At 45.8% G+C, this 19,211-nt stretch overlaps 4 non-coding genes and 1 pseudogene across 4 annotated transcripts; all 5 read left to right on the top strand.

The window, feature by feature from the left end:
- Positions 1–4,757: 4,757 nt before the first annotated feature.
- On the top strand, positions 4,758–4,948 carry LOC130333087 (U2 spliceosomal RNA). Its single transcript, XR_008875446.1, has one exon. It is a non-coding gene; the product is annotated as a U2 spliceosomal RNA (small nuclear RNA).
- Positions 4,949–7,042: 2,094 nt separating this feature from the next.
- LOC130333085 (U2 spliceosomal RNA) lies at positions 7,043–7,233 on the top strand. The gene has a single exon (XR_008875445.1). It is a non-coding gene; the product is annotated as a U2 spliceosomal RNA (small nuclear RNA).
- A 2,088-nt stretch (positions 7,234–9,321) lies between these two features.
- LOC130333022 (U2 spliceosomal RNA) lies at positions 9,322–9,512 on the top strand. The gene has a single exon (XR_008875405.1). It is a non-coding gene; the product is annotated as a U2 spliceosomal RNA (small nuclear RNA).
- A 2,095-nt stretch (positions 9,513–11,607) lies between these two features.
- On the top strand, positions 11,608–11,686 carry LOC130333053 (U2 spliceosomal RNA; annotated as a pseudogene).
- Positions 11,687–17,214: 5,528 nt separating this feature from the next.
- LOC130333023 (U2 spliceosomal RNA) lies at positions 17,215–17,400 on the top strand. The gene has a single exon (XR_008875406.1). It is a non-coding gene; the product is annotated as a U2 spliceosomal RNA (small nuclear RNA).
- Positions 17,401–19,211: the final 1,811 nt, after the last annotated feature.

Below are 19,211 nucleotides of genomic sequence, written 5' to 3'. Positions count from 1 at the left end.
GGATTCCCTGTGAAATTGATTATCACCAATAAGGGGTCCAAACATGTGGTCTCTTCCCCGGAGACCCTTTTGCAACTGTGTGCGGAATGGAACTTGCCTGTTGATCTGACTGCTCAGAGGTCCCTGGACATACCACATGCTGCAAAGATAGCTGAGGAATGGAAGGTTGTCTCCCACCGCAAGAAAAAAATCAAGACATGAACTGTTCCTCTGCCTTTAGACAGGCCTGTCCGACTTGTCTCACTGGCTTGCGACTGGGGTATCCTTCCCCATCTTTTGGGTTACTTATCCTCTTAGTGCTCTGGATACTTTTCCTGAATGTTTAAACATTCGGCCTAACTGCAGTCGAATGTACTTACCTACCCCCATTAAGACCTACCACATGGTCTTTACTACTGCTTGCTCAATTTATTTGTTCTTTGTTGTTCGTTCTGTTTACTTGTTTTCTGTCCCGTTGGTCCTCCATCACTCACTTTCTCTGATAATGGATATGAGAGGCTCCTCTTGCGAGCTGCTAAGTGTAGATGTATCCTCTTCGACGGGAGTACCTGCTCCTTTTCAGTTTACTGTGCTAATGGTTCTGCTTTGCGTTGATGTATACTTTAACTATGGTTATTAAGGTTGTGTCTATGAATGTGCGGGGTCTTAACTCACCGTATAAAAGGTCTCTGGTGTGGAAGGAGGCTAGACGCCTAGCGGCCGATGTCCTCTGTATACAAGAATCCCATTTATTAGCCCTAGATGCCCATAGACTCCAAAATAAGAGATATCCACATATCTATCAAGCGCATGCTGTTCACAAAAAAGGAGGAGTGGCGATTGCATTTAAGAACACCCTGACGGTTACTGTCCAGCACTCTGTGATAGATGATAGAGGTCGTTTTATAATTATTGTGTGCTTACTAAACAATGTTCAATATACCTTAGGCTCCTTATATGCGCCTAATGCGAAACAGTGTACCTTCCTCAGGGCATTCTTGCGTAAATTGGAGTCCTTGAGAAAGGGACACTGCCTACTGCTAGGAGATTTTAATATGACCATGTGGCCTAGTGTAGATTCTACTTCGCCCAGTTTGAAAAAAGAACCCACAGGTTTCTTCACTAGTGTGTCCCAAAATGACCTATATGATGTTTGGCGTATATCCCACCCCACGGAAAGGGACTTCACCTTCTTTTCTCATGTGCATAAGATATACACCAGAATAGATTACGCCCTTACCTCCCACTCTCTCCTATCATTGGTTTCAGAGGCCCGAATTATGCCCATAGAATGGTCGGACCATTCCCCCATAAGCGTAACCATTAAAGAATCGCATAGCACCCGCCCGACCTATATTTGGAGACTTAACCCACTAATACTCCATAATCCTGAATACTCTGAAGCGACCAAGTTGGCGGTTGATGCCTACTTCCGCATTAATGATACTGGTGATGTCACAGACCCCATGCTTTGGTGTGCGTTTAAGGCTACAATTAGGGGTCACTTTATTAGTCAAACAGCCTATGACAGGAAGCTCCGCCAGACCAAAACTCTAGAACTCCAACAGCGCCTTGCGGAATTACATAGGCGCAATAAGACCTCGTGCTCTCCATCACTAATAGGAGAAATTTCTCAGGTTAGTGCTACCCTACACTCCCTCTCTTTACACAGCTATGAGATGGCACTGAGAAGGCTCAAAATGACATGGTATTGGCAGGGTAATAGATCTGGCTCTATACTGGCTAAACAACTTAAAAAACGTCAGGATAAGGAGAGAATCCCCTTCCTTACTAAATCTGATGGTTCTATAGTTACTGACCCTCAAAGTATAGCCAATTGTTTTGCAGATTTTTATAGTAAATTGTACAATCTTCAACATGACATTGCTACTCCACAGCCTGATGAAGCAGTTATCTCTTCTTTTCTGTCCTCTATGTCCCTCCCCTCTCTGTCCGCGGACCAAGCATCTGATCTTTGCTCTCCCTTCTCCACAGAAGAAATTCTTGAATGTGTGCGTTCCCTCAAGCCCTCGAAGTCACCTGGCCCTGATGGTATTACAAATGAATTTTATAAGCGATTTGGCCCTTCCGTAGCTCCCTTTTTGACCAGAGCCTTTAACCGTATTAAGGAGAACGGTGTGCCCCCTAAGGAGATGTTGGATGCTCTGGTCATTACCATACCTAAACCTGGTAAGCCACTGGACTCTACCCTAAATTACAGACCAATCTCTCTCCTAAATAGTGATATTAAATTGTATGCCCTGGCTCTTGCTGCCAGGTTGAATAGGGTTTTGCCGGACCTAATTCACAGGGACCAGGTTGGCTTCGTCAAGGGTCGTCAAACGGTGGATGGTACGAGACGCTTTCTCGACATCATCACAAAAGCGCATTCCGATCGGACGCCTTCTCTCTTGCTATCCCTTGATGCGGAGAAGGCGTTCGATCGAGTGCACTGGGGATATTTGCGAAGTGTGCTGCGTAAGTTTGGTTTTCCCCACTCTTTGGAATCCGCCATTATGGCACTATATACGCTCCCATCTGCTAGAATTTACACGATGGGTACCCTTTCTAATAGTTTCTCACTTAGCAATGGGACTAGACAGGGGTGCCCACTGTCCCCCCTTATATTTACCTTAGTTATGGAGCCGCTTGCTCAATCCATCAGGGACTCCCCAGACATTGCGGGCATTCAAATAGGTAAAGTAGACCACAGGATTGGCTTGTTTGCCGACGATGTTATCATTAGTCTCTCCAACCCCCTGAGTTCTTTAGGCCCAGTTATGGACATTATTGATGCCTTTAGTCGAGTTAGCTTTTATAAGATTAACCCCACAAAGTCGTGTATCTTACCATTGCAGATACCCACTGAGCAACAGCGAGTACTACAAGCTAAATATCCCTTTCAATGGGTCACTGACCAGATTCCTTACCTAGGCATAGTCCTTACTGCGTTGCCTGATAAGACAATTGCTTCTAATTTTGCTGTTATGCGGTCCCTGCTTACCAAAGAAATTGATCACTTCTCCAGGCTTCCTGTCTCATGGGCGGGACGTGTTGCCACTGCTAAGATGATGCTGCTCCCTAAAATTTTATATTTTTTTAGATGCCTGCCGATGATAGTGCCCGCCTTCTTCCTCTCACAACTACAGAGAATGCTCTTACGATTTATTTGGGATGGTAAGCATCCTAGGGTTGGTGCGAATATATTGTATCGCCCTGTGCATGAGGGGGGTATGGGGGTGCCGAACCTTAAAATGTACTATCACGCTGTTCTACTCGATCAGCTTAAAAAATGGTGGTGGCAGGACGCTCCCCCCCTGTGGGTAGATATTGAAGCTGCTGTCCTCAATGTTTCTAATTTTAATAACTTTCTCTGGGCATTGCGCTTTAACCCTACCTTTGCTCCCTCTTCTCCTTTCTCTACTATTGCGGCTGCTATCAGGTTGTGGAGTAAGGTGGCGCGAATTAAAAGTCTTTGTCCACCTAGAGTGAAGGATATCCCTTTAGCTGCTATAGGAGACTATATTCTAGATATAGATTTTAAGCCCTGGATAGATGCGGGCATCCTCACTGTGGCATTGATTAGCGATGCTAATGGGTTGATGCCTTTCACTGATATTGTACGCATGTTCTCTATATCACAGAAAGACTTTTACAAATATTTGAGGCTTAGACATTTTTTGAGGTCTCTCCCTTGGGATAGCTCTCGGCCTCGCACTGCGTATGAACATCATTTCCTGTGCAGGGACTCCTTTACTAGGGGTATCTCCCTTGCTTATGTAGCTTTGACTGAGGAGGAGGGGGAAATGGACAGTACGTTTAAGTCCAGATGGGAGGAGGACCTGGCGCGCAGATTCACGGCTGAGCAGTGGAGCTGTGTCTTTGACATGCACAAAAAATATTCTAAATGTGTTAATCATTTCGAAGCTTCTAGGAAGCTCCTATACCGATGGTACTACACGCCGGTTCGTCTGGCTAAAATATACCCTACCACCTCCCCAGTGTGTTGGAGATGTAACCGGGAAAGTGGTACCTTGCTACACGTGTGGTGGACTTGCCCGTTAATTGCACCTCTTTGGACCGAAATTAAGAAGTTATTGGACAACCTAGTGGACTGCCCCTTCTCATGGGGCCCAGAGAGTGCACTACTATTCCTGTCCCTAGAACAAGTTCCCCCGCATTATATGACCATTTTATATCATATTCTGATAGTTGTGAGGGCTCACATTGCTCGGAGGTGGAAGTCGACTGAGGTGCCGGGTCTTCCTGCCATTCTGGCGGAGGTGCATAGTAACCTCGTGTTGGAGGGATTGATAGCGAAGAGGTGTGGGGCTTCTAATAGCCATATAGCTACTCTGTCCCAGTGGACGGACAGTTGTTCGACCTCAATTAGGGTCGTAGATTAGCTAATCGTATATGCACGATGTATCTCACTCTGATATGTGTATTATGATATGTGTATTATGATTATGATTGTATTGGTGGTCTCTCATTCCTTGTTTTATACATTATATATTGAGGACCTTACTGTTGTTCTTGTTATATGAAAATTTATAAATAAAGTTTAAAAAAAAAAAAAAAGGCCCCGTGGGAGTGCAATGGGCCCCTGTCTTGCTGCTTAGCAATAATGGTATGGGTTTAGGTTCTGCTGTGTGTACTGGTGGTTGACTGCCCCCCAGCCCAGAGTGTGCATGGAAAATTGTCTGGCAGCCTCCCTGACAGCAAGCAGTGATAGTGCCCATGAAGGGCACCTTGTTGGGCCCGCCCCTTTCACGGTTATCGCTTCTCGGCCTTTTGGCTAAGATCAAGTGTAGTATCTGTTCTTATCAGTTTAATATCTGATACGTCCCCTATCTGGGGACCATATATTAAATGGATTTTTGAGAACGGGGGCCGATTTCGAAGCTTGCTTCCGTCGCCCTATGCATTGACCCGATATGGCAGTATCTTCGGGTACAGTGCACCACCCCCTTACAGGGTTAAAAAGAAAGATTCCTACTTTCATTGCTACCTGCTTGCTGGCTAGCCAGCTAGCCAGCCCTGTGGGCCTTGCTGCTGCTGCAGCCAAAAAACAAAAGGTGGTGCTGCTGCTGCTTCTGCTGCTTCTGCTTCTGCTTGTGTCTGGCCGCTGTTGGAGCGTCCAGGCACAGGACTTCTGCTGCTGCTGACTAAATGGCCTCCTTAATTGGATCATTTGAGTAGCCAGCACACCTGTGCAGGTAGGGCATGACATGATAGGCAGCTGCCTTGATAGCGGGTGGGTGCTGAATGTTCCTAATTGACAAAATAAGATTAATGCTTATGAAGAAATATAAAATCTCATCCCTTCCCCAATATCGCGCCACACCCCTACCCCTTAATTCCCTGGTTGAACTTGATGGACATATGTCTTTTTTCGACCGTACTAACTATGTAACTATGTAACATAACATGGGGGGGGGGGGGGGTCTCCTGGCTGTTCACACAGGTGTGTCATTGCTGTACATTGACCATGCATTGCTTCTGTGGTATTGCAAAGGCAAAGACAAATGCTTCCAGCCATCCATTGCACTAATGGATTGGTCATCAGCTGGCTGTCTATGTCCCGCATCAATATAGACCAAAGTACAGAGGGTTAGGCTATGCTATTGTGCACCTACCTGATGCATCAGAAGGTGCGAGGCCCTTGCTAAATTCTGTGCACAGACTTTGAGATCTATACTTTAGACTGTATCTAAACCTGCTCCAACATGGACTGACATTCTGGCCTACTTTCAGCCGATGCGACTTGTCTGTCGCTGAACAGTCGCTTTTTATGTATTCAGCACCTATGTATAATGTTGTAAAAATGCTCTAGAAGCTAAAGTCGCAGAAATGTCACACATATTTGGCCTGCAACTTTCTGTGCGACAAATTCAGACAGGAAAAATCAGTATAAATCCTTAGAAAATTATCCCCCAGTGTCTCCATCTGCTGGCGGTATTGAATAAGCATTGCTGCACTGATGGGGTATGCATTAGACGAAAAAAAAGAAGAAAAAGAAGAATAATACGCCCAGAAAAGAGGCGAAAAGGAGAAAAACGTAAAAAAACGTGAAAAAAAAGTAAGAGGAAGAGAAGGGAAAAAAAGGTGGAAATGGGTTTAAAAGTGATTTCGGCGGAGAAATATATATATATATATATATATATATATATATATATATATATATATACGCGCACACACACACATATATATAAACGTATTCTCCGTTGAGATATTGCAGCCGCTGCTGTGTCCAGGCCCAGGAGCCTTAGCACTGTGCTGTGATGTCACTCAATACCACTGACATCACTAGGTGTAAACAACATCTCTCCTTTGCTGTGTATGTGACTATGGAGCTGTTTGGTGATGTCGTCTATTATGGCCTTCATAGAAGCAACAGGAGATTGTTGCATCCATCTAGAACCCTCAGAACTACAGTGCTATGATGTCACTCACTTCCACAGGCCTTGCAGAGTGTAAACAACAACAACCCAGCTTTGTTGTGTATGTAACCATAGGGATTTGTGATGTCACCTAGAACCTTCACAGCAGCGACAGCTTTATGAGGAGCATCAGCACTGCTCTGCCTGAGCAGAACCATCACCGCCATAGGTTGTCAAATAACCCGGGTTTAACCCACACAGGTAAGTCCAATGGGGTGCAGGCATGTCCTCTATGCTTACAGCTTCCCGTGGGTGTTGGTTTGATACCGTTTGGGGACAGCCAAGGAGGCATCTGCAGGCAACAAAGGTAGGTGTGTGCTTGTGTGTGTGTTTCCTATGCAGATCCTAAGCCCAGTGTCACATGCAAGTAGGAGGAGTAAGAAGGGTTCCTGGCAAATCCGGGTTATGGATTGCATTTAAAAAGGCCCCGTGGGAGTGCAATGGGCCCCTGTCTTGCTGCTTAGCAATAATGGTATGGGTTTAGGTTCTGCTGTGTGTACTGGTGGTTGACTGCCCCCCAGCCCAGAGTGTGCATGGAAAATTGTCTGGCAGCCTCCCTGACAGCAAGCAGTGATAGTGCCCATGAAGGGCACCTTGTTGGGCCCGCCCCTTTCACGGTTATCGCTTCTCGGCCTTTTGGCTAAGATCAAGTGTAGTATCTGTTCTTATCAGTTTAATATCTGATACGTCCCCTATCTGGGGACCATATATTAAATGGATTTTTGAGAACGGGGGCCGATTTCGAAGCTTGCTTCCGTCGCCCTATGCATTGACCCGATATGGCAGTATCTTCGGGTACAGTGCACCACCCCCTTACAGGGTTAAAAAGAAAGATTCCTACTTTCATTGCTACCTGCTTGCTGGCTAGCCAGCTAGCCAGCCCTGTGGGCCTTGCTGCTGCTGCAGCCAAAAAACAAAAGGTGGTGCTGCTGCTGCTTCTGCTGCTTCTGCTTCTGCTTGTGTCTGGCCGCTGTTGGAGCGTCCAGGCACAGGACTTCTGCTGCTGCTGACTAAATGGCCTCCTTAATTGGATCATTTGAGTAGCCAGCACACCTGTGCAGGTAGGGCATGACATGATAGGCAGCTGCCTTGATAGCGGGTGGGTGCTGAATGTTCCTAATTGACAAAATAAGATTAATGCTTATGAAGAAATATAAAATCTCATCCCTTCCCCAATATCGCGCCACACCCCTACCCCTTAATTCCCTGGTTGAACTTGATGGACATATGTCTTTTTTCGACCGTGCTAACTATGTAACTATGTAACATAACATGGGGGGGGGGGGGTCTCCTGGCTGTTCACACAGGTGTGTCATTGCTGTACATTGACCATGCATTGCTTCTGTGGTATTGCAAAGGCAAAGACAAATGCTTCCAGCCATCCATTGCACTAATGGATTGGTCATCAGCTGGCTGTCTATGTCCCGCATCAATATAGACCAAAGTACAGAGGGTTAGGCTATGCTATTGTGCACCTACCTGATGCATCAGAAGGTGCGAGGCCCTTGCTAAATTCTGTGCACAGACTTTGAGATCTATACTTTAGACTGTATCTAAACCTGCTCCAACATGGACTGACATTCTGGCCTACTTTCAGCCGATGCGACTTGTCTGTCGCTGAACAGTCGCTTTTTATGTATTCAGCACCTATGTATAATGTTGTAAAAATGCTCTAGAAGCTAAAGTCGCAGAAATGTCACACATATTTGGCCTGCAACTTTCTGTGCGACAAATTCAGACAGGAAAAATCAGTATAAATCCTTAGAAAATTATCCCCCAGTGTCTCCATCTGCTGGCGGTATTGAATAAGCATTGCTGCACTGATGGGGTATGCATTAGACGAAAAAAAAGAAGAAAAAGAAGAATAATACGCCCAGAAAAGAGGCGAAAAGGAGAAAAACGTAAAAAAACGTGAAAAAAAAGTAAGAGGAAGAGAAGGGAAAAAAAGGTGGAAATGGGTTTAAAAGTGATTTCGGCGGAGAAATATATATATATATATATATATATATATATATATATATATATACGCGCACACACACACATATATATAAACGTATTCTCCGTTGAGATATTGCAGCCGCTGCTGTGTCCAGGCCCAGGAGCCTTAGCACTGTGCTGTGATGTCACTCAATACCACTGACATCACTAGGTGTAAACAACATCTCTCCTTTGCTGTGTATGTGACTATGGAGCTGTTTGGTGATGTCGTCTATTATGGCCTTCATAGAAGCAACAGGAGATTGTTGCATCCATCTAGAACCCTCAGAACTACAGTGCTATGATGTCACTCACTTCCACAGGCCTTGCAGAGTGTAAACAACAACAACCCAGCTTTGTTGTGTATGTAACCATAGGGATTTGTGATGTCACCTAGAACCTTCACAGCAGCGACAGCTTTATGAGGAGCATCAGCACTGCTCTGCCTGAGCAGAACCATCACCGCCATAGGTTGTCAAATAACCCGGGTTTAACCCACACAGGTAAGTCCAATGGGGTGCAGGCATGTCCTCTATGCTTACAGCTTCCCGTGGGTGTTGGTTTGATACCGTTTGGGGACAGCCAAGGAGGCATCTGCAGGCAACAAAGGTAGGTGTGTGCTTGTGTGTGTGTTTCCTATGCAGATCCTAAGCCCAGTGTCACATGCAAGTAGGAGGAGTAAGAAGGGTTCCTGGCAAATCCGGGTTATGGATTGCATTTAAAAAGGCCCCGTGGGAGTGCAATGGGCCCCTGTCTTGCTGCTTAGCAATAATGGTATGGGTTTAGGTTCTGCTGTGTGTACTGGTGGTTGACTGCCCCCCAGCCCAGAGTGTGCATGGAAAATTGTCTGGCAGCCTCCCTGACAGCAAGCAGTGATAGTGCCCATGAAGGGCACCTTGTTGGGCCCGCCCCTTTCACGGTTATCGCTTCTCGGCCTTTTGGCTAAGATCAAGTGTAGTATCTGTCCTTATCAGTTTAATATCTGATACGTCCCCTATCTGGGCACCATATATTAAATGGATTTTTGAGAACGGGGGCCGATTTCGAAGCTTGCTTCCGTCGCCCTATGCATTGACCCGATATGGCAGTATCTTCGGGTACAGTGCACCACCCCCTTACAGGGTTAAAAAGAAAGATTCCTACTTTCATTGCTACCTGCTTGCTGGCTAGCCAGCTAGCCAGCCCTGTGGGCCTTGCTGCTGCTGCAGCCAAAAAACAAAAGGTGGTGCTGCTGCTGCTTCTGCTGCTTCTGCTTCTGCTTGTGTCTGGCCGCTGTTGGAGCGTCCAGGCACAGGACTTCTGCTGCTGCTGACTAAATGGCCTCCTTAATTGGATCATTTGAGTAGCCAGCACACCTGTGCAGGTAGGGCATGACATGATAGGCAGCTGCCTTGATAGCGGGTGGGTGCTGAATGTTCCTAATTGACAAAATAAGATTAATGCTTATGAAGAAATATAAAATCTCATCCCTTCCCCAATATCGCGCCACACCCCTACCCCTTAATTCCCTGGTTGAACTTGATGGACATATGTCTTTTTTCGACCGTACTAACTATGTAACTATGTAACATAACATGGGGGGGGGGGGGGGGGGGGTCTCCTGGCTGTTCACACAGGTGTGTCATTGCTGTACATTGACCATGCATTGCTTCTGTGGTATTGCAAAGGCAAAGACAAATGCTTCCAGCCATCCATTGCACTAATGGATTGGTCATCAGCTGGCTGTCTATGTCCCGCATCAATATAGACCAAAGTACAGAGGGTTAGGCTATGCTATTGTGCACCTACCTGATGCATCAGAAGGTGCGAGGCCCTTGCTAAATTCTGTGCACAGACTTTGAGATCTATACTTTAGACTGTATCTAAACCTGCTCCAACATGGACTGACATTCTGGCCTACTTTCAGCCGATGCGACTTGTCTGTCGCTGAACAGTCGCTTTTTATGTATTCAGCACCTATGTATAATGTTGTAAAAATGCTCTAGAAGCTAAAGTCGCAGAAATGTCACACATATTTGGCCTGCAACTTTCTGTGCGACAAATTCAGACAGGAAAAATCAGTATAAATCCTTAGAAAATTATCCCCCAGTGTCTCCATCTGCTGGCGGTATTGAATAAGCATTGCTGCACTGATGGGGTATGCATTAGACGAAAAAAAAGAAGAAAAAGAAGAATAATACGCCCAGAAAAGAGGCGAAAAGGAGAAAAACGTAAAAAAACGTGAAAAAAAAGTAAGAGGAAGAGAAGGGAAAAAAAGGTGGAAATGGGTTTAAAAGTGATTTCGGCGGAGAAATATATATATATATATATATATATATATATATATATATATATACGCGCACACACACACATATATATAAACGTATTCTCCGTTGAGATATTGCAGCCGCTGCTGTGTCCAGGCCCAGGAGCCTTAGCACTGTGCTGTGATGTCACTCAATACCACTGACATCACTAGGTGTAAACAACATCTCTCCTTTGCTGTGTATGTGACTATGGAGCTGTTTGGTGATGTCGTCTATTATGGCCTTCATAGAAGCAACAGGAGATTGTTGCATCCATCTAGAACCCTCAGAACTACAGTGCTATGATGTCACTCACTTCCACAGGCCTTGCAGAGTGTAAACAACAACAACCCAGCTTTGTTGTGTATGTAACCATAGGGATTTGTGATGTCACCTAGAACCTTCACAGCAGCGACAGCTTTATGAGGAGCATCAGCACTGCTCTGCCTGAGCAGAACCATCACCGCCATAGGTTGTCAAATAACCCGGGTTTAACCCACACAGGTAAGTCCAATGGGGTGCAGGCATGTCCTCTATGCTTACAGCTTCCCATGGGTGTTGGTTTGATACCGTTTGGGGACAGCCAAGGAGGCATCTGCAGGCAACAAAGGTAGGTGTGTGCTTGTGTGTGTGTTTCCTATGCAGATCCTAAGCCCAGTGTCACATGCAAGTAGGAGGAGTAAGAAGGGTTCCTGGCAAATCCGGGTTATGGATTGCATTTAAAAAGGCCCCGTGGGAGTGCAATGGGCCCCTGTCTTGCTGCTTAGCAATAATGGTATGGGTTTAGGTTCTGCTGTGTGTACTGGTGGTTGACTGCCCCCCAGCCCAGAGTGTGCATGGAAAATTGTCTGGCAGCCTCCCTGACAGCAAGCAGTGATAGTGCCCATGAAGGGCACCTTGTTGGGCCCGCCCCTTTCACGGTTATCGCTTCTCGGCCTTTTGGCTAAGATCAAGTGTAGTATCTGCATTTGGTCTGGTCGGAAGGTGTCTGTGGTACCCCGCTTCTCGGCCTTGGGGGATTGTCTCTCCTTACGGAGGGACTTCACCCCCTTGCTGCTATTGGGGAGCGGGCTTAGTCCACGGACAACGGGTTGCGATCCCCCTGTCTCTGGGACCTTGTATCTCAGAAGGCATTTTCGGTACGTTGAGCGTTACCTGTAGCTTCGGAAGCACCTAGGGTACCCCCGACCTCTGCCTTGGGTAAGGGTTCCGCTTTTATAGCGGGATTCCGAGCCCCTGCTGCTATTGGGGAAGGGGCTTAGTCCCTGGGTGTGGAAGATGCCGTTCTCCTGGGCTTTCCCCTCTGGGGAAATGTCGATGCGAAATACCATCCGCATAGAGGTGTCGGAGAGCCATCGTCAGTTGAAGAACCTCCGCTTCATTGCGGAGGTGATTCTTCTTGACTACTTCCGCCTCAATAGGGAGGACATCCTGTGTCTAAATGACCAGGAAAGCCGTGGCCTGTATACCGTCACCTTCACGGCCACGGCGTGTTGCGATAACATCTATGCAACCTTGTCTGGTGCGGACCAGAGGGACGATCGACTCGACGGTCTTTCGTTCCAGTTCCTCTATGGTGAGGAACATATACCGTTGGTGGTGGCTATGCACAGCCCTCATGTGACCACGGAGGATATAGCCACTTTTCTTCGGCGATACTGCGAAGAGGTGCGATTCGCAAACAAAATCTTGAACTCCGTGCGGTTCTGGAACGGCAAGAGGAAGTTCTGGGTCAAGCTCCGTAAGGATCCCGGTGGTATTGGGGGTCTTTGCCATCCGCCCCCAAATTTTGCCATCGGGAGAGTTCGGGGCTTCCTGTTCTATCCTCAAATGCCTATGTATTGCCGAAATTGCTTGAGGTTTGGCCACACCCAGGAGACCTGCGGCGCGGAGCGTGTGATTCGCTGCAATAGGTGTGGCCAAGAAGGTTACATAGCCTCAAGATGTAGCCATACGATAAGGTGCAACCTCTGCGGAGAGGAAAATCACGATTTTAATTCCTGTCCCCATAAAGCAAAAACTACGATGGGTGGGTCAAGGCTGGGCCCACCCAAAGAGGGGACAGGACAAAAGACGTCCTTTTTTAAGATGCCCAAACCCCAGATGGCAGGTACTGATGGGTCCAGGCCCAAGACCTCTGGTGCTCCATCGGGGGGCCCACCGGTGGTAGTGCTAGGGGGAGGCCATGGGGATTCCACGAAGCCCGGGCGGGTGATCGAGTTTACTGCCCGGGAAATTGAAAGACGTCGATCGACTTCCTACCTGGCTCAAGAGCCCGCCAAAACTTCTGAAGGGGGCTCACCTGTGGCGGGTGGCAGCCGACGGGCCTCGGTGGGGGCAAAAGTGGACCCAAAATTGCAGCATAAGCCAGGTACTGGCTTGGCCCAGGGTCGCCCTGCTCCGGACGAAGAGGCCCCGGTGAAAGCCCGCCGGAAGGGGAGCCAGGTGGCCAGGTCTGAGCCCGGTCCTGTTACTCCGCCTATACAGGACAGGGCCAAGAAGACAAGTGGCGCCAAACCAGGGTTTGCTGCCCCGCCAGCAGTGGACCCGGTGGGTAAAACTGGCCATCGTCGATCGATGGGGAAGTTGGAGCAACAGTCCTCAGCAACGCTTGCTGGGGAACAAGCGATGAAAACTTCCCAAGGTAGCGGCAAAGGTTCCGGAAAAGAGGCCTCACAGGCCCCTGTGCAGCAGTTCCAGTCGTCAAATGATGAAAGAAGACGCAGATCCATCAGCCGGGGGCCAGAGATTACATCGAGTGAGAGCAACACAGAGGATATGGACAGCAGTGTGACATTTAAAAGACAAAGAGAAGAAGAAGAGGAAGACATTCAAAGGAAAGCGGCGTGCCGTAGTTCGGACGAGAGCGAGCTCAGGGTCGGGGCATCATCGATCTCAAGCTCCGACCCTCAGAACATCAAGGAGCTGATGACCCCGCAGGCGGGGGATGACGGTACGCAGCTTATTATTGACTTTGATTCTCCAAGCACGGACTCTCCATAAACTATGCCTATCCCTGTAAAAATTGCCTCACTCAATGTGAGGTCCTTAAAGAGCCCTGATCGCAGGGCTGCTTTATTTTCTTATCTAGAGACATGTGACTTTGACCTTTGCCTGCTACAAGAATGTGGAATCCCTAGTAAAATGGACTATAAAGACTTAAAAGAAGACTGGAAGCTGGGCCCATCCATATGGTCCGGTGCAAATGACTGTCGTTCTGTGGGTGTTGGGCTGCTCTGCCGAGGCCAGTCCTTTTCTATTCATACAGTAACTGAGATTGTGCCTGGCAGAGCTCTTTTAATTCATCTATATTTTAATGGACTTTTAATTCGTGTTTTAAATGTGTATGCCCCTCCTGATAAACAGGAGCGGGCAGAACTATTTGAAATTTTACCACTGTTTTGTGTTGGGTCTTCCCCCCTGCTGGTGGGAGGTGATTTTAACTGCATACGTGATGGGGAACACCGGCAGGGTGGGGATATTAATCGTAAAGACCGCACTTCTTACCTGCTTAAAAATTTTATTGATGATTTTAATTTGAAAGATTGCTGGAAGGATCTCTTGCCGGAGGACCCAGGCGCCACATGGTCCAATGGAAGAGTGAGCTCCAGAATCGATTTTATTTTTTCCTCTAGAGCTTTTAAACCCCTGAAATGCACGCTCGAGCAGAATATCTTCTCTGATCATAAGCTCCTCTTGGTGGGCCTGGAGCTAGAGGGGGAGCAAAAAGCAAAAAGGGGCCTCTGGAGATTAAACACCACACTCCTAGAGGACCCTGAGATAAAAGAGGAGTTTGTGCGGACCTACCAATGCTGGCAATCACAAAGAAAACCCCACGAGCCTATGCTGCACTGGTGGGAGGGCACCAAATCTAAAATCAGATTTTTTTTTATCAAAGCAGGTAAGAAGAAGGCAAAAATGGAAAAACAGTGGTTTTATGTTCTTAACATGCGTTTAAATGTACTTTTTAAATTGAAAGAAGCTGGTATGGATGTAGAAAATGATATTTTAAACCTTAAAACTGAAATAAAACATGCCATAGAAAAGAAAGGGAAACAAATCATTTTTAACTCACATGTGCAGCACCTGGAGGAGGGCGAGAAATGTTCCCGTTTCTTTTTTAAAAAAGTGATGAATAGGAGGGATATCATCCAAAACCTTGAGGGTGAATCCACTCCAAAAGGCATGTTAGATGCAGTTTTTAACTTCTACCAGCTTCTTTTTAATAAGAAAGATCTTAATCCATCCTTTTTAGAACATGTTCTTAATTCCCTTGATTTTAAGCTAGATGTTTTAGACCAGGAGGTTTTATCCCGTGATCTTAACTTAGATGAACTTTTATTTGTTTTTAAAAGTTTTTCTAGTGGGAAGGCCCCTGGGGAAGATGGTTTACCCATCGAATTTTATTTAGCTTTTTGGGATATTTTAAAGGATGATATGGTTTTATTGTATAAAGAAACTTTTATTGTTAATGAACTTCCCCCTTCCTGGAGGAGGGGGATTGTATCATTACTTTTTAAAAAGGGTGAAAAGGATATGCTAAAAAATTGGCGCCCCATCACACTTTTAAATGTCGATTATAAAGTTTTAGCCAAGTTATTAGCTGTCCGTTTTAAACCTTTTATTCATAAATTAATTCACCCAAATCAGGTTTGTGGGGTACCTGGAAGGTCTATAGCTGAATCCCTAAATATTTTAAGAGATGTTTTATGGTATTTTAAGGATAGAAATCAAACTGTAGCAATTTTATCCTTAGACTTTGAAAAAGCCTTTGATAGGGTCTCCCATGAATACCTGTTTTTAGTTCTTAAAAAGATGGCAGTGCCTGAAACGATTTTAAGCCGAATCATGCTTTTATACCGATCCTGTTTTAGTCAAGTCTCTGTTAATGGCTTTTTAACCAGCGGTGTTCCTCTTTTATCAGGTGTCAAACAGGGCTGCCCCCTGTCCCCACTCCTTTTTATTTGCGCAATCGAACCACTGATGGCCCTCCTCAGAAAAGACCGGGTAGTAAGAGGCGTACCGATACCTGGTGGAGGAGGGACCCATCTAAAGGTGTTGGGGTACATGGATGATGTCACCATACTGTGCCCGGACTCTCCATCCATGAGGGGGGCATTGAGGAACACCAGCTATTTCTGCGAGGTCTCTGGTTTTAAGCTAAACACAGATAAATGTGACTGTTTTTATATTGGCTCCTGGGATTCATCCATCACCCCAGGAGTCACAATGCAACAGGATCAAATTAAAGTTTTAGGTATTGTTTTTAACCAGGTCAATGATGGGAGCCCTAACTGGGATTCAGCTATAGCTAAGATGGAGAAGAAGATTTTAATGTGGAATCTTAGAAACCTTACCATGGAGGGGAAGATTTTAATAATAAAGATGGTTTTACTCCCTATTATGCTATACATTGCCATGGTATTTCCTCCATCTATTTTATACATTAAAAAAGTAACTAGAATTGTTTTTACTTTTTTATGGGGTTCAAAAATGGAGAAATTAAAGCGTGATTTTATGTACAAAAGTAAAGATAATGGCGGGAAAGATGTTCCTAACCTTTTTACTTTCTTTTACATAAAGTATTTCTGTTTCTGTTTTAAAATTATTAAATCCGATGGCATTTTTAGCTGCTTTTTAAGGTACGCTGCGGGCATGGTTTTTAAAAGATGGTTGCGCATCCCTCTGAACGCTCCGGTGCTTCTGTGTCCCCCAAAACATTATGTGGTGTTGGAAAAGACAGTCAGGCTCCTAGGTCTCCAAGATTTGGAGCCTGACATACTGGGGGACCAGAGAAAGGTATCAAAGGTCCTCAGGCGGAGTGAGGTTACCCTGGCAGTGTCCAATTTCACACAGGCAAGATCCAAAAAGGTATGGCGGAACGTGTACGGGAAGTTTCTGGCGAATGTACACAGGGATCTTGCCTGGGCAATCGTCCACCAGTGCCTCCCTACTCGTGAGTTCCAGCACAGGCGAGGACTGGTGGCGAGAGCCAAGTGCCCGAGAGATGGCTGCGGAGTGGACGAAACGGTGCTGCACATATTTTGGAACTGCCCTTTTGCACGGGAGCTTTGGAGGAAGGTAGGCCCACTTTTGAAGTGGGCCTGCGGCCTAAAAGATTTTAGTCACGAATGTGTCTTTTACGGTCTTTTTAACTGCCCCAATTTTAAACAGCAGATGATCTGCTGGATGATTATTAATTGTTTTAAAAATGCCATCTGGAAAGTTAGGAACATCTTACTTTTTAAACATGATTTTATTGATGTTAAAAACTGTATAAAGCTGGCCCTGAGTGAGATGTACATCTATTACCTAAGAGACAAGAAACAGTTGGGGGCCAGCGAGGCAGCATCCATGTGGTGTCTGCCTCTATGGAACGAAATAACAGTATAATCAGTTTTTATGACATTTGTATAATGTTTTATCCTGCCATTTTTATTTTTTCTCCTTTTATTACTGGTTTTATTATTTGTATTTTAAAACTTTTGTGAACCTTTTATTATTTTGCATTTTAAATTTTGTATGGTTTCTTATTTATTCAATAAAATTTTGTTGAAACCTTATCTGTTCTTATCAGTTTAATATCTGATACGTCCCCTATCTGGGGACCATATATTAAATGGATTTTTGAGAACGGGGGCCGATTTCGAAGCTTGCTTCCGTCGCCCTATGCATTGACCCGATATGGCAGTATCTTCGGGTACAGTGCACCACCCCCTTACAGGGTTAAAAAGAAAGATTCCTACTTTCATTGCTACCTGCTTGCTGGCTAGCCAGCTAGCCAGCCCTGTGGGCCTTGCTGCTGCTGCAGCCAAAAAACAAAAGGTGGTGCTGCTGCTGCTTCTGCTGCTTCTGCTTCTGCTTGTGTCTGGCCGCTGTTGGAGCGTCCAGGCACAGGACTTCTGCTGCTGCTGACTAAATGGCCTCCTTAATTGGATCATTTGAGTAGCCAGCACACCTGTGCAGGTAGGGCATGACATGATAGGCAGCTGCCTTGATAGCGGGTGGGTGCTGAATGTTCCTAATTGACAAAATAAGATTAATGCTTATGAAGAAATATAAAATCTCATCCCTTCCCCAATATCGCGCCACACCCCTACCCCTTAATTCCCTGGTTGAACTTGATGGACATATGTCTTTTTTCGACCGTACTAACTATGTAACTATGTAACATAACATGGGGGGGGGGGGGGGGGGGGGGTCTCCTGGCTGTTCACACAGGTGTGTCATTGCTGTACATTGACCATGCATTGCTTCTGTGGTATTGCAAAGGCAAAGACAAATGCTTCCAGCCATCCATTGCACTAATGGATTGGTCATCAGCTGGCTGTCTATGTCCCGCATCAATATAGACCAAAGTACAGAGGGTTAGGCTATGCTATTGTGCACCTACCTGATGCATCAGAAGGTGCGAGGCCCTTGCTAAATTCTGTGCACAGACTTTGAGATCTATACTTTAGACTGTATCTAAACCTGCTCCAACATGGACTGACATTCTGGCCTACTTTCAGCCGATGCGACTTGTCTGTCGCTGAACAGTCGCTTTTTATGTATTCAATTCAGCACCTATGTATAATGTTGTAAAAATGCTCTAGAAGCTAAAGTCGCAGAAATGTCACACATATTTGGCCTGCAACTTTCTGTGCGACAAATTCAGACAGGAAAAATCAGTATAAATCCTTAGAAAATTATCCCCCAGTGTCTCCATCTGCTGGCGGTATTGAATAAGCATTGCTGCACTGATGGGGTATGCATTAGACGAAAAAAAAGAAGAAAAAGAAGAATAATACGCCCAGAAAAGAGGCGAAAAGGAGAAAAACGTAAAAAAACGTGAAAAAAAAGTAAGAGGAAGAGAAGGGAAAAAAAGGTGGAAATGGGTTTAAAAGTGATTTCGGCGGAGAAATATATATATATATATATATATATATATATATATATATATACGCGCACACACACACATATATATAAACGTATTCTCCGTTGAGATATTGCAGCCGCTGCTGTGTCCAGGCCCAGAGCCTTAGCACTGTGCTGTGATGTCACTCAATACCACTGACATCACTAGGTGTAAACAACATCTCTCCTTTGCTGTGTATGTGACTATGGAGCTGTTTGGTGATGTCGTCTATTATGGCCTTCATAGAAGCAACAGGAGATTGTTGCATCCATCTAGAACCCTCAGAACTACAGTGCTATGATGTCACTCACTTCCACAGGCCTTGCAGAGTGTAAACAACACAACCCAGCTTTGTTGTGTATGTAACCATAGGGATTTGTGATGTCACCTAGAACCTTCACAGCAGCGACAGCTTTATGAGGAGCATCAGCACTGCTCTGCCTGAGCAGAACCATCACCGCCATAGGTTGTCAAATAACCCGGGTTTAACCCACACAGGTAAGTCCAATGGGGTGCAGGCATGTCCTCTATGCTTACAGCTTCCGTGGGTGTTGGTTTGATACCGTTTGGGGACAGCCAAGGAGGCATCTGCAGGCAACAAAGGTAGGTGTGTGCTTGTGTGTGTGTTTC

The sequence above is a fragment of the Hyla sarda genome, unplaced genomic scaffold (assembly GCF_029499605.1).
Source record: "Hyla sarda isolate aHylSar1 unplaced genomic scaffold, aHylSar1.hap1 scaffold_398, whole genome shotgun sequence".
NCBI classification, from domain to species: Eukaryota; Metazoa; Chordata; class Amphibia; order Anura; family Hylidae; genus Hyla; species Hyla sarda.
This window is presented reverse-complemented; position numbering and strand designations above follow the sequence as displayed.